The sequence below is a fragment of the Myotis daubentonii genome, chromosome 2 (genome assembly GCF_963259705.1).
Source record: "Myotis daubentonii chromosome 2, mMyoDau2.1, whole genome shotgun sequence".
Taxonomy (NCBI): domain Eukaryota; kingdom Metazoa; phylum Chordata; class Mammalia; order Chiroptera; family Vespertilionidae; genus Myotis; species Myotis daubentonii.
In genome coordinates this window covers 113,335,761-113,349,563 of record NC_081841.1, presented here as the reverse complement: position 1 = coordinate 113,349,563, position 13,803 = coordinate 113,335,761, and the positions used below count along the sequence as shown (strand labels likewise).

The 13,803-nt window shown below is 41.2% G+C and overlaps 1 protein-coding gene across 1 annotated transcript in view; it reads right to left on the bottom strand.

The window, feature by feature from the left end:
• USP18 (ubiquitin specific peptidase 18) overlaps positions 1 to 13,803 on the bottom strand; it is a 71,118-nt gene that overhangs the window by 37,712 nt on the left and 19,603 nt on the right. The gene's annotated exons all lie outside the window — the stretch shown is intronic.

Below are 13,803 nucleotides of genomic sequence, written 5' to 3'. Positions count from 1 at the left end.
GTTTTTCAGGTGAATGGAAATGAAAAAAAGGCTGGGGTAGCAATACTTATATATGACAAATTAGATCTCAAAGTGAAGGGCATAAAAAGAGATAAGGAAGGCCACTACATAATACTAAATGGAGCAATCCAACAAGAAGAAATAACTCTTGTAAACATATACGCACTCAAAATAGGAGCACCCAAATACATAAAAAAAACTTCTGGAGGAGATCAAGGGAGAGATTGACAGCAATACAATCATAGTAGGGGACTTTGATATCCCACTATCACCACTGGACAAATCCTCTAAACAAAATATCAGCAAAGAAACATCAATCCTCAATGACTCACTATATCAGATCGAATTAACTGACATCTTCGGAACATTTCACCCTAAAGCCACAGAATATACATTCTTCTCAAGTGCACCAGGGTCATTTTCAAAGATAGACCATATATGGGGTTACAGGCAAAGTTTCTTCAAATTCAAGAAGATGGAAGTCATATCAAGCATATTCTCAGATCCCAATGGCATAAAACTGGAAATCAACTACAATAAACACAATCCAAAAAAAATTAAACACATGGAGACTAAATAGCATGCTATTAAACAATGACTGGGTTACCAGAGAGATCAAAGAAGAAATAAAAAACATCATGGCAACAAATGACAATGAAAACACAACAATCCAAACCTATGGGACACAGCAAAACTAGTCTTGAGAGGAAAGTTCATAGCTCTACAAGCCTACTGCAAAAAAACAAGAAACAATGAGAGTAAATTACTTAACCCTATAACTCAAAGAGTTAGAAAGAGGGCAACAATAAAAGCCCAGTGTAACCAAAAGGAAGGAAATAATAAAGATCAGAACGAAGATAAATGACATAGAGACCAAAAAAACAATACAAAAGATCAACAAAACCAAGAGCTGGTTCTTTGAAAGGATAAACAAGATTGATGAATCTCTAGCCAGGCTCACCAAGAAACAAAGAGAGAGGACCCAAATACACAAAATCAGAAATGAAAGCGGAGAAATAATAACAGACCCCACAGAAATACAAAGGATTGTTAAAAAATACTATGAACTACTCTACTCCAACAAACTAGACAACCTGGAGGAAATGGACAAATTCCTAGAAAAATACAACCTTCCAAAACTCAATCAGGAAGAATCTAAAAATCTCAATAGGCCAATAACTATGGAACAAATTGAGCAGTAATCAAAAAGCTTCCAGCAAACAAAAGCCCGGTGCCAGACGGCTTCACAGGGGAGTTTTACCAAACATTCAAGGAAGAACTAAAACCTATCCTCCTCAGACTATTCCAAAAAATTCAAGAAGGAACACTTCCAAATTTATTCTATGAAGCCAGCATCACCCTAATACCAAAACCAGATAAAGACAACACAATGAAAGAGAATTACAGGCCAATATCCCTCATGAACATAGATGCCAAAATCCTCAACAAAATCCTAGCAAATCGGATCCAGCAGTATATCAGAAAGATCATACAACATAACCAAGTAGGATTTATCCTGGGGATGCAAGGCTATCAATAAACGTGATACATCACATAAACAAGTTGAGAGACAAAAATCACATAATCATATCGATTGATGAAAGGGCATGTGACAAAGTCGCAACACCCTTTCTTTCTTTTTTTAATTAAATCTTTATTGTTCAGATTATTACATTTGTTCCTCTTTTTTCCCCCCCATAACTCCCCTCCTCCCAGTTCCCGCCCCACCCTCCGCCCTCACTCCCCACCCACTGTCCTCATCCATAGGTGCACGATTTTTGTCCAATCTCTTCCCGAATCTCCCACACCCCTTTCCCCCCCAAGAATAGTCAGTCCATTCCCTTTCTATGTCCCTGATTCTATTATAATCAGCAGTTCATTCTGTTCATCAGATTATTTATTCACTTGATTCTTAGATTCACTTGTTGATAGATGCATATTTGTTGTTCATAATTTGTATCTTTACCTTTTTCTTCCTCTTCCTCTTCTTAAAGGATACCTTTCAGCATTTCATATAATCCTGGTTTGGTGGTGATGAACTCCTTTAGCTTTTCCTTATCTGTGAAGCTCTTTCTCTGACCTTCAATTCTGAATGATAGCTTTGCTGGATAAAGTAATCTTGGTTGTAGGTTCTTGGTATTCATCACTTTGAATATTTCTTGCCATTCCCTTCTGGCCTGCAAAGTTTCTGTGGAGAAATCAGCTGACAGTCGTATGGGTATTCCCTTGTAGGTAACTGAGTTACTTTCTCTTGCTGTTTTTAAGATTCTCTCTTTGTCTTTTGCTCTTGGCATTTTAATTATGATGTGTCTTGGTGTGGTCCTCTTTGGATTCCTTTTGTTTGGGGTTCTCCGCGCTTCTTGGACCTGTAAGTCGATTTCTTTCAACAGGTGGAGGAAGTTTTCTGTCATTATTTCTTCAAATAGGTTTTCAATATCTTGCTCTCTCTCATCTTCTGGCACCCCTATAATTCTGATGTTGGTACGCTTGAAGCTGTCCCAGAGGCTCCTTACACTATCCTCGCATTTTTGGATTCTTTTTTCATTTTGCTTTTCCGGTTGGGTGTTTTTTGCTTCCTCGCATTTCAAAACATTGACTTGATTCTTGCGCTCCTCTGGTCTGCTGTCGGGAGTCTGTATAATATTCATTATTTCAGTCTGTGTGTGCTTAATTTCTAGTTGGTTCCCCAATATAACATCGAGGGTCTCATTAGTTTTCTTGTAGATCTCATTAAGTTTATTGGCGGCTTCTAAACAGTTTTATTTCTTTCTTTCTTTCTTTCTTTCTTTATTATTGCTTAAAGTATTACAAAGGGTATTACATATGTGTCTATTTTTTCCCCCCGCCCTAGACAGTCCCCTAGCCTCCCCTATCCCCCGGTGTCTTATGTCCATTGGTTATGCTTATATGCATGCATACAAGTCCTTTGGTTGATCTCTTACCCCCCTACCTCCTGCACACCCACCCTCCCCGGCCTTCCCGCTGCAGTTTGACAATCTGTTTGAGGCAGCTCTGCCTCTGTATCTATTATTGTTCAAAAGTTTATAATGGTCTCTATTGTCCATGAATGAGTGAGATCATGTGGTATTTTTCCTTCATTGACTGGCTTATTTCACTTAGCATAATGCTCTCCAGTTCCATCCATGCCGTTGCAAATGGTAAGAGTTCCTTCCTTTTTAGAGCAGCATAGTATTCCATCGTGTAGATGTACCACAGTTTTCTAATCCATTCATCTACTGATGGGCACTTAGGCTGTTTCCAGATCTTAGCTATGGTGAATTGTGCTGCTATGAACATAGGGGTGCATATATCCTTTCTGATTGGTGTTTCTGTTTTCTTGGGATATATTCCTAGAAGTGGGATCACAGGGTCAAATGGGAGTTCCATTTTTAGTTTTTTGAGGAAACTCCATACTGTCTTCCATAGTGGCTGCACCAGTCTGCATTCCCACCAGCAGTGCACAAGTGTTCCTTTTTCTCCACATCCTCTCCAGCACTTGTCGTTTGTTGATTTGTTGCCAACACCCTTTCTTGATAAAAACTCTCAGCAAAGTGGGAATAGAGGGATCATACCTCAACATAATAAAAGCCTTATATGACAAACCTACAGCCAACATCATACTCAATGGGCAAAAACTAAAACCATTTCCCTTAAGAACAGGAACAAGACAGGGATGCCCACTTTCACCACTCCTGTTCGACATAGTACTGGAAGTGCTAGCCAAACAGATCAGACAAGAAGAAGAAATAAAAGGCATCCAAATTGGAAAAGAAGAAGTAAAATAGTCATTATTTGCAGATGACATGATACCGTACTTAGAAAACCCTAAAGACTCTATCAAAAAATTATTAGACTTAATAAATGAATTTGGCAATGTGGCAGGATACAAAATTAACACCAGGAAATCTATGGCATTTTTATATGCCAATAGTGAACTTACAGAAAGAGAAATTTAAAAAACAATCCCATTTAGCATTGCACAAAAAAAATTAAGATACGTAGGAATAAACTTAACAAAGGAGGTAAAAGACCTCTACCCAGAAAACTACAGGACATTGAAAAAAGAGATAGAGGAAGACATAAACAGATGGAAAAACATACCGTGTTCATGGATTTATAGAATCAACATCATCAAAATGTCCATACTACCCAAAGCAGTTTAAAGATTAAATGCACTCCCCATTAAAATACCGATAGCATATTTCACAGAACTAGAAAGAACTCTCCAAAAATTCATCTGGAATAAAAACAAAAAAAAGAATAGCTGCTGCAATCCTGAGAAAGAAGAACAAAGTAGGAGGGATCTCAATACCAGATATCAAGTTGTATTACAAAGCCACTGTTCTCAAAACTGCCTGATACTGGCACAAGAAAAGACATATAGACCAATGGAATAGAATAGAGAACCCAGAAATTGACCCAAACCACTATGCTCAATTAATATTTGACAAAGGAGGCAAGAACATACAATGGAGGAAAAACTAAGATGGCGGCATAGATAAACACCGGGAAATTGCTGCTTCCCACAACAATTGATAAATGCATCAAAACCACAAGGCAGACATCATCCAGAACTACAGGAGAGCTGGCTGAGTGTAAATTCTACAACTAGAAGGAAATGAAAGCACACTGAGAGCCAGAGGAGCTGTGGAGGTGGAGTGCAGAGGTACGGGGGCCCGCGCGCGTGGAAAGGGTCTGGCACCTGAGGACGCGGCTGTCTTTTTGAATCCGGAGGGAGACACAAGCTCCTGACGGCTCTGAAATCCGGTTCCGGGAAGTCTCTGGGGACCCAGGACTCATACGGGGAGAAACTGGTCTGTCTGGCAGTGGGCGAGCTAGAGGGCAGCTTTCCCTCAGAGGTGCTTGCAGCCATTGCTGGGACACTGGGACTCGCGACTCCTTAGAGTGGGGCTGAGGCTCCGCCACAGCTGCCTGCTCCGCCCTTTGATTCCTTGAGACCCCGCCTTGCCCAGGCTGTGGCATAGGCTTTTGCATATGAATGCCCCGGCCATTTGCAACCTGTAATTACCTAACCGCAGCCGGGCCAGATAGACCCAGAGCTTCCAAGAGAAGGCCCAAGGCCCCACAGCGGCTTGCATTGCTACACAGCTGAGCATCATCAGGGCACCTCCAAACTCCAAAAAAAGAAAGGGGAATCTGCAGTTCTCTTCGTAGTTCATGCTGTGTAACCTCAGACCGAGGCTAAATTAGCACCTCCTTAGATCCAAGAGCCACTGTACCCAGTGGTCAGAGGGAGACCATCCAGATCACAACTCCTCAGATCCATAAGGGACACACTCAGGGTGCAGTCTCAGTGAGCACCAAAGCCCCACTGAAGCAAGTCTTGCCCCAGAAGGGTGTCTCCAGCACAGAAGTTCTCCCACTGCAGACACAGCTGATTCTCACTGCCAATTGGCCTGGAGGTGAATTCCTCCCAGTGATCCTACAACAACCAAGGCATAGCTACAACAAGACTGTGCACAAAGCCCACAAGGGGGTGCACCAAGAGTGTCCACCTCAGGTAACTGGGGAGGCTGAGCCACTGGGCCCTACAGGACACCTAGCACACAAAGCCACTCTATCAACACAGGGAAGCAGCCAAAATGCGGAGACAAAGAAACAGCTCACAAATGGCAGAAATGGAGGAAAGCAAACGACTGGATATAGAGTTCAAGGCCACGTTTATAAGGTTTTTCAAGAATTTTATGGTAACCGCTGATAAATTTAATGAGTCCCTCAATAAGTATAGTGAGACCATGGAGGACATGAAAAAGGACCAACTAGAAATTAAGCATACATTGACTGAAATGAAGAATAATTTACAGAGATCCAACAGCAGACAAGAGGATCCCAAGAATCAAGTCAAAGATTTGAAATACAAAGAAACAAAAAATACCCAACTGAAAAAGAAAACAGAAAAAAGATTCCAAAAATATGAAGATAGTGTAAGGAGCCTCTGGGACAACTTCAAGCGTACCAACATCAGAATTATAGGGGTACCAGAAGAAGAGAGAGAGCAAGATATTGAAAACCTATTTGAAGAAATAATGACAGAAAACTTCCCCCACCTGGTGAAAGAAATAGACTTACAAGTCCAGGAAGCGCAGAGAACCCCAAACAAAAGGAATCCAATGAGGACCACACCAAGGCACGTCATAATTAAAATGCCAAGAGCAAAAGACAAAGAGAGAATCTTAAAAGCAGCAAGAGAAAGACAGTCAGTTACCTACAAGGGAGTACCCATACGACTGTCAGCTGATTTCTCAACAGAAACCATGCAGGCCAGAAGAGAGTGGCAAGAAATATTCAAAGTGATGAATAGCAAGAACCTACAACCAAGACTACTTTATCCAGCAAAGCTATCATTCAGAATAGAAGGTCAGATAAAGAGCTTCACAGATAAGGAAAAGCTAAAGGAGTTCATCACCACCAAACCAGCATTATATGAAATGCTGAAAGGTATTCTTTAAGAAGAGGAAAAAGAAAAAGGAACTCTTACCATTTGCCACAGCATGGATGGAACTGGAGAGCGGATAAATACCACATGATCTCACTCATTTGTGGAATATAAGGAACAACATAAACTGATGAACAAGGACTGATCCAGAGATGGAGAGGCATTGATTGGACTGTCAGGCTTTGGAGGGAGGGTAGGGGAGGGTGGGGGCAAGGGGGAAAGATCAACCAAAGGACTTACATGCAGGCATATAGGCCTAACCAACGGACACGGACAACGGGGGGGGGGGGGGTGGGGGGGTGAGGGCATGAGCGGGGGAGGGGGGTAGAGGGTAACGTGGGGACAGGGACACATATGTAATATCTTAATCAATAAAAATATATTTTAAAAAAAACATACAATGGAGTCAAGACAGTCTCTTCAATAAATGGTGCTGGGAAATTTGGTCAGACACATGCAAAAAAATGTAACTAGACCACCAACATACACCATACACAAAAAATAAACTCAAAATGGATAAAGGACTTAAACGTAAGACGGGAAACCATAAAAATCTTGGAGTAATCGATAAGTAGCAAAATCTCACATATATGCGGAAGGAATTTCTTCACTGACACAGCTCCTAGGGCAATGGAAATTAAAGAGAAAATAAACAAATGGGACTATATCAAAATAAAAAGCTTCTGCACAGCAAAAGAAACCATCAACAAAACAACAAAAAAACCCACTGCATGGGAGAACATGTTTGCCAATGATATCTCTGCTAAAGATTTAATCTCCAACATTCACAGGAAACTCATACAACTTAACAAAAGGAAGATAAACAACCCAATCAAAAAATGGGCAAAGGACCTAACTAGACACTTTTCGAACGAGGACATTCATAAGGCTGAGAGACATATGAAAACATGCTCAACGTCACTAATTATCTGAGAGATGCAAATCAAACTGACAATGAGGTACCATCTCACACCTGTCAGAATGGCTATCATCAACAAAGCTACAAACGACAAGTGCTGGCGAGGATACGGAGAAAAAGGAACCCTCTTTCTCTGCTAGTGGGAATGCAAACTGGTGCAGTCACTGTGGAGAACAATATGGAGTTTCCTCAAAAAACTAAAAATGGAACTTCCATTTGACCCAGTGATCCCACTTCCAGGAATATATCCCAAGAAACCAGAAACACCAATCAGAAAGGATATATGCATCCCTATGTTCATAGCAGCACAATTTACAATAGCTAAGATTTGGAATCAGCCTGTGTCCATCAGCAGATGAATGGATTAAAAAACTTTGGCACATCTACACAATGGAATACTATGCAGCTGTAAAAAGGAAGGAACTCCTACCATTTGCAACAGCATAGATGGAGCTGGAGAGCATTATGCTAAGTGAAATAAGTCAGTCAAAAAAAGATAAATATCACATGCTCTCATTTGTGGATTATAATGAACAACATAAACCAATGAACAAAAAACAGATGTAGAGACAGAGAAGCATCGATCAGATGCTCAAACCTCAGAGGGAAGGTGGAGGAGGGTGGGGGTGAGGGGGAGAGATCAACCAAAGGACTTGTATGCATGCATATAAGCGATGGATGTGGACAACAGGGGGTGAGGGTGAGGGCAGGTTTGGGGAGAGGTGACAGGACATTGGGGGAATAAGGACACATTTGTAATATCTTAATCAATAATGGGGGGGAAAAATAAATCTGAATCACCAATCTACAAGAATATATGTACCCCTGTATTTATAGCAGCACAATTTACAATAGCTAGGATCTGGAAACATCCCATGTTGAATGGATTTAAAAAAACTGTGTTGCATTTACACAATGGAATACTATGCAGCTATGCAAAAAAAACCCAAAAAACAACCACAAACAACTCTTACTGTGGGAAGAGTGCAGGAGATTTATCCCAGTGCAGTGGCAGATGCAATGGCATGAGCGCACTCCGCCTATACAAGCTTCCTCGGCACACCGGGAAGTGGCAGTGCCCACCTGAGTAAGCCCCCTAGAGCCCCTACATAGTACCCTATCTTTCCTACCATTGGTTGCCCTAAGGATGGTGTAAACTTCTGATTGGTCTGGAATGTTATATATGTTGCTGCACTTAAACAATAAACTCAGATCTGCGTCTTTGAACCTGGTCTCCGGAGTCAGGCATGCTTCGTTAGGACTCCGTCGGCCTCACCCCCGCGGGACCCCCCAGCCTCATTCTGGCGCCCTGAGCAGGGACCCCAGCAAGAAAGCGTTGAGTCAGGTGAGTGCCCCTCTGTAACAATGGGAAACCTTCCCCACTCAGCCCAAGCTCCTTAGGCTCGGGCACTCCATGCGCTGTTACTGAGCAGGCGAGTAAAGGTAACAGAAAGGGAGCTACAAAAGCTCTGGGCTATCCTAATAGCATTTAACCCCTGGCTCTCCGCCACTAGAGGTGCAGACAGGGGAACAGAAGACCCTTTACCTCCCTATTCCCCTCCAGAGCCCTCTGCCCCCGCAGATTCCTGGGCTGTTTTCAACAAGCCAAATGTAGTTTCTCAAAGCTCAAGAAAGGCTGAAACTGAGACAGAAAAAACCTCAAGCGAAGTGAAATCAGGGAAGTCACACCAGGAGGCTTCCTGCCGGAGTCACTCCCTCGCTCCCCTTGCAGAGTGAACAAAAAGTTTAACTGCCCAGCGGCCCCCAAGTAACCCTTTCGTGGGAGACATGAATGATAATCCATGGACGGGGATATATCAATCCTTGTGTAGCCAGAGAGATAGAGCAAAGAAGTCCTTAGGGCTAGAGACCCCTAGACTCTTTCCTGTGAATATTAACCCCACAGCTACAGCAAATGCCACCAAATCTGCAACAATATTCCTGATATCCAAATGGTTAATGCAGAGAAAGAAAGAAAGAAAGAAAGAAAAAAGAGGCCGTTGCCATGGAGAACAGGGAGAGAGAGTTCTTTGTTGATTTTTGCTTATCCAAGGTATGCGAGGACCCTAGCTGCTAGCAGGCAAACTTATCTCTGTCCAGTTTTCTTCTCTTTAACACTTCCAATACTAAAATAGACTAATACAATATACTTAAGATTACACAGGAAAGGAAGCACCTACTCTTATTAATCTAAAGAAATCCTGAATGTTTAACTTGCCAGCTAAGAGTTTAAAATTCTAGTTAAATTAAATTGGGAAAAATTATAACTGTGGTAACTAAATGCCTAAAGTATAAAAAGAAAATCTTGTCAGTTTTAATTTAATTGATATCTCTTAATAATTATAAAAAGTACTATAACCAAGGAATGACTTTGAGATATTTCATGGGCCCTGAAATGTTTTCAAAAGATTATTCTCTCTTCTTAAAGGATTTTTTAATAAAGCCATTTTAATGTGCTTGAAATCACATGGAAAACTTTATCAAATAAAAATTAATAAATATATATCTTGAGTTTTTGCCTCTAAGAAAGGGCAAAACAAGTTATTTTATATAATATTTCTTAAAATACAGTAGAATTTTAAAATATAATTTAAAATAACAACAGCTCATTAATAATTTTTAATATTTTATAACAGCATATTATAAATTTATTCCAAACAAGCTTACAAACTAATTGCTTGGCAACAATTTAATAAAAACATAAAAGGATTTAATCCCTTCCATTGTGTGGAAGGCCCCCTGGAAAGGCACTTAAGCATTCTATATTGACCTCTCTTGCCCTTTTTGCAAGGGGGTCCCTCTTCCATTTGCCCACAACTGTTGCCTGAGCTCTCTGTTCATGCTGAGGTTGAAGCCTCATAGTGGCTAGCTAGTACCATAAATCTCCCAGATAACAGAGACTTGGCTAACAGCGGCTACCCTATATCTAAATCCAGCCTAACACCAGGAATGCTCAAGGCCTTCTAAAAGGATGCAAAATAATCCTTTCCATTAATATTTACAGTGTAAACTAAGATTGTTATTAGAGTATTGAATTTGATAGTAAAATAGTAGTCAAGTTTTCAGATTAATTAAAAATTGGCTCAAGAAGTATTAACCAAAATTTTCATTTCATGGTAAAACATGCTATAAACCTAAAGCAGTCATATTTTTATACAAAAAATTAAAATTAAAAATTATCAAGACTACAGTAAAAAATTTCCAAAAACATCCTAATATTTAAAAAAAGGGGGGGGGGAGATAGTGGAAAAATACCATGTAAGGAAAGATATCCTGTAACTAATTTACATCTAGAAAAATTTTTCATTTATAATGCTAACAGCAAGACACTCATGAAAAACCTATGTGATGTCAACATAAGCCAAAGGAAATTCATTTAAGCAAAAATAAACAGAACTCCAAGAAAAGTTTCCTTTATTAACCTTTGGTCGAGAATACGTTTGTATATTTTCAGAAAACAACTCCAAGACCATGTGGATTCCTGCAACAGAGAGGAGTTATCAGGAATGCTCCAGCCATGAAGACAAGAGTAAAAACAATCCAGAGATAGAGGCAGCTAGCTTGCACAAGCTATTTCCTCATTTAACCCTCTCTAGCTGCAAGCATCTCATACGGGCATGTAAAACCTGTAGCCCCCTATTGCCTTTAGGCCCCCTCCAGCCACAAGGGGTCAACCCCCGGGGGCTCCAACCCAATGCCTTATGGCAAGCAGATGTGACCCATATTCCAAGCTTTGGTAGGCTCAAATATGTACATGTAATCATTGACACTTGCTCTGGAGCCACGTATGCTCAAGCTCACACAGGTGAAAAGACTCGCCACGCAATAGCAACCCTCAAGGGAGCATTTTTAACATTAGGCTTCCCCTGGGAAGTTAAAACAGATAATGGCCCCTACTACACTAGCAAGGCTTTTCAGCAATTCCTCACGAAACATAACATCAAGCACATTACTGGCATACCTTATAACCCACAGGGACAAGCCATAGTAGAACAACAGAACAAAGAATTAAAAACCCAGATTAAAAAAGAAAAAGAAAGGGGAAATACGCGCCCCAACAACTATTACAACAGGCCTTATTAACTCTCAATTATTTTCACTTTGCCCCCGACGGTCTTCCTCCCATTTTCAAACATTGGGGAGGTCTCAGAGATGTACCAACACCTCTCCCCTTGGTCCGGTGGAGAGATCCACTAACCAGGGCTTGGAAGGGCCCCGAACCACTCTTAACCCAAGGGAGAGGGTTTGCTTGTGTTTTTCCAGACGGTGAGAAAAATCCCACGTGGATTCCTGCCCGTTACATCAAACCCTGCACCACCAGCGATGAGCCGTAGACCACCATCACCATCACATCCAGTAGAGGAAATGGAGGACCTGACCATAGAGGACAGTCAGCCCCAGCAGCAGAGATGACCAAGACATCGACGAGCCCACAACATTACCTGGGGAGACATCAAGAACCTACAGGACCAAGCTGCATGCCTGGCACCAGAAGGCAATCCGTCAGAAGGGACATTATTCCTATTAATGTGTACCATCATAACAGCGAACTCTCAGGTGCGAGCACAACATGTATGGGCGGCCATACCTCATCCAGGGGTGCTCATGCCTGTCAGCGCCGACAGCCTACAATTCCCCGCTGTCCAAGTGTCTGACTGTTCTGTGGGCTTACCCTGTGACGGAGCGGAACCAGTCTCATTGCCATAGAATGGGACAGTATGGGCTGATAGCAGTAGCCCTAACCTCCTTAAGTGGACTCTAGATAATGGGACTGCCCCGGGACAAGGGTGGATATACCTAGCACCTCATGCAATAATACCCAAGTGAAACCCATTGAGTTTAGTTTCTTAAGTGATGCCCTCAGCCGTCTAACCTCCTGGTTAAACCCAGCCAACCTCCTCATTTGGGGAGTCATGATAGTAGGATTCGTCATAGGAATAGTATTATTTCGCTGTTTATACAACATGTTCAATAAGCTAAGTGCCCAGCAAGCCATGATCATACACGTCCAGCAGGCACTAATAAGAAAAGAAGGGGGAGATGTGGGAAGAGCTCAGGAGATTTATCTCAGTGCAGTGGCAGATGCAATGGCGTGAGCGCACTCCACCTATACAAGCTTCCTCGGCACACCGGGAAGTGGCAGTGCCCACCTGAGTAAGCCCCCTAGAGCCCCTACATAGTACCCTATCTTTCCTACCATTGGTTGCCCTAAGGATGGTGTAAACTTCTGATTGGTCTGGAATGTTATATATGTTGCTGCACTTAAACAATAAACTCAGATCTGCGTCTTTGAACCTGGTCTCCGGAGTCAGGCATGCTTCGTTAGGACTCCGTCGGCCTCACCCCTGCGGGACCCCCTGCCTCATCTTACCATTTGCAACAGCATGAATGCTAAGTGAAATAAGCCAGTCAGAGAAAAGTAAGTATCACATGATCTCACTCATAAGTGGAATCTAATGAACACCATAAAGTAACATGTCCAGAGACACAGAAGCATAGAACAGACTGTCAAACTTCAGAGGGAATGCAGAAGAGGGTGGATGGGTGGGAAGAGATCAACCAATAAACTTGGTGCAAATATGCATAACTCATGGACACAGAAAATAGGGTGGTGAAGATCTGGGCGATGTGGACTGGGAGAGGTCAACAAGGGGGAAAGGAGACATATGTAATACTCTCAACAATTAAGATTTTTTAAAAAGAAAAGAATTCCATGGGTAAAGAATACTCTTTTCTACAATGGTGCTAGAATAATTAAATGCTCACATGCAAAAGAATGAAGTTGGGACCCTTACCTCACAACATTCACAAAAATTAATTCAAAATGAAACAAAATCTAAATGTAAGAGCTAAAAGTATAAAACCTAGAAGAAAACAAAACAGAATTGTGAATGACTGCTAAGGTATGGGGTCACTTTTCGGGTGATAAAATGTTTTAAAAGTATATTGTGGTGATGACTGCACTACTCTGTGAGTATACTAAAACTTCTGAATTACATAGTTTTAAAAGATTGAGTTTTACAGTATGTGATGTATATCTCAATAAAGCTGGTTTTTAAAACAAAACTATTTTATGAGTTGTCTTTTGTAGAAAATGGTTTCTCCTTATTAATCCTTTATTATGTTTTCCTGGGATTCCTTACCTGCAGCTGAATCAGCTTTGAGGAAACTCTTAGGCTTACTCATTCTACTGTGAGGCAGAAAAAGAGTAAGTGTGAAAGTAATATATGCATAAATAATACCAAATCTGTTTTGAATTTATTCAACTAACTTGTTAAAAAAAATTCCAACGAATTGGAATTACTCTGGCTAAAAATACTCAATTTATATATAGACTCAAAAGTTAGCTTTCCCCTCATTCTAGGTCCTTCTCTTTATTCTGCCTCCCCCTGCTTGAGACTTCAAACTGCACAACACTCTTCAAAGC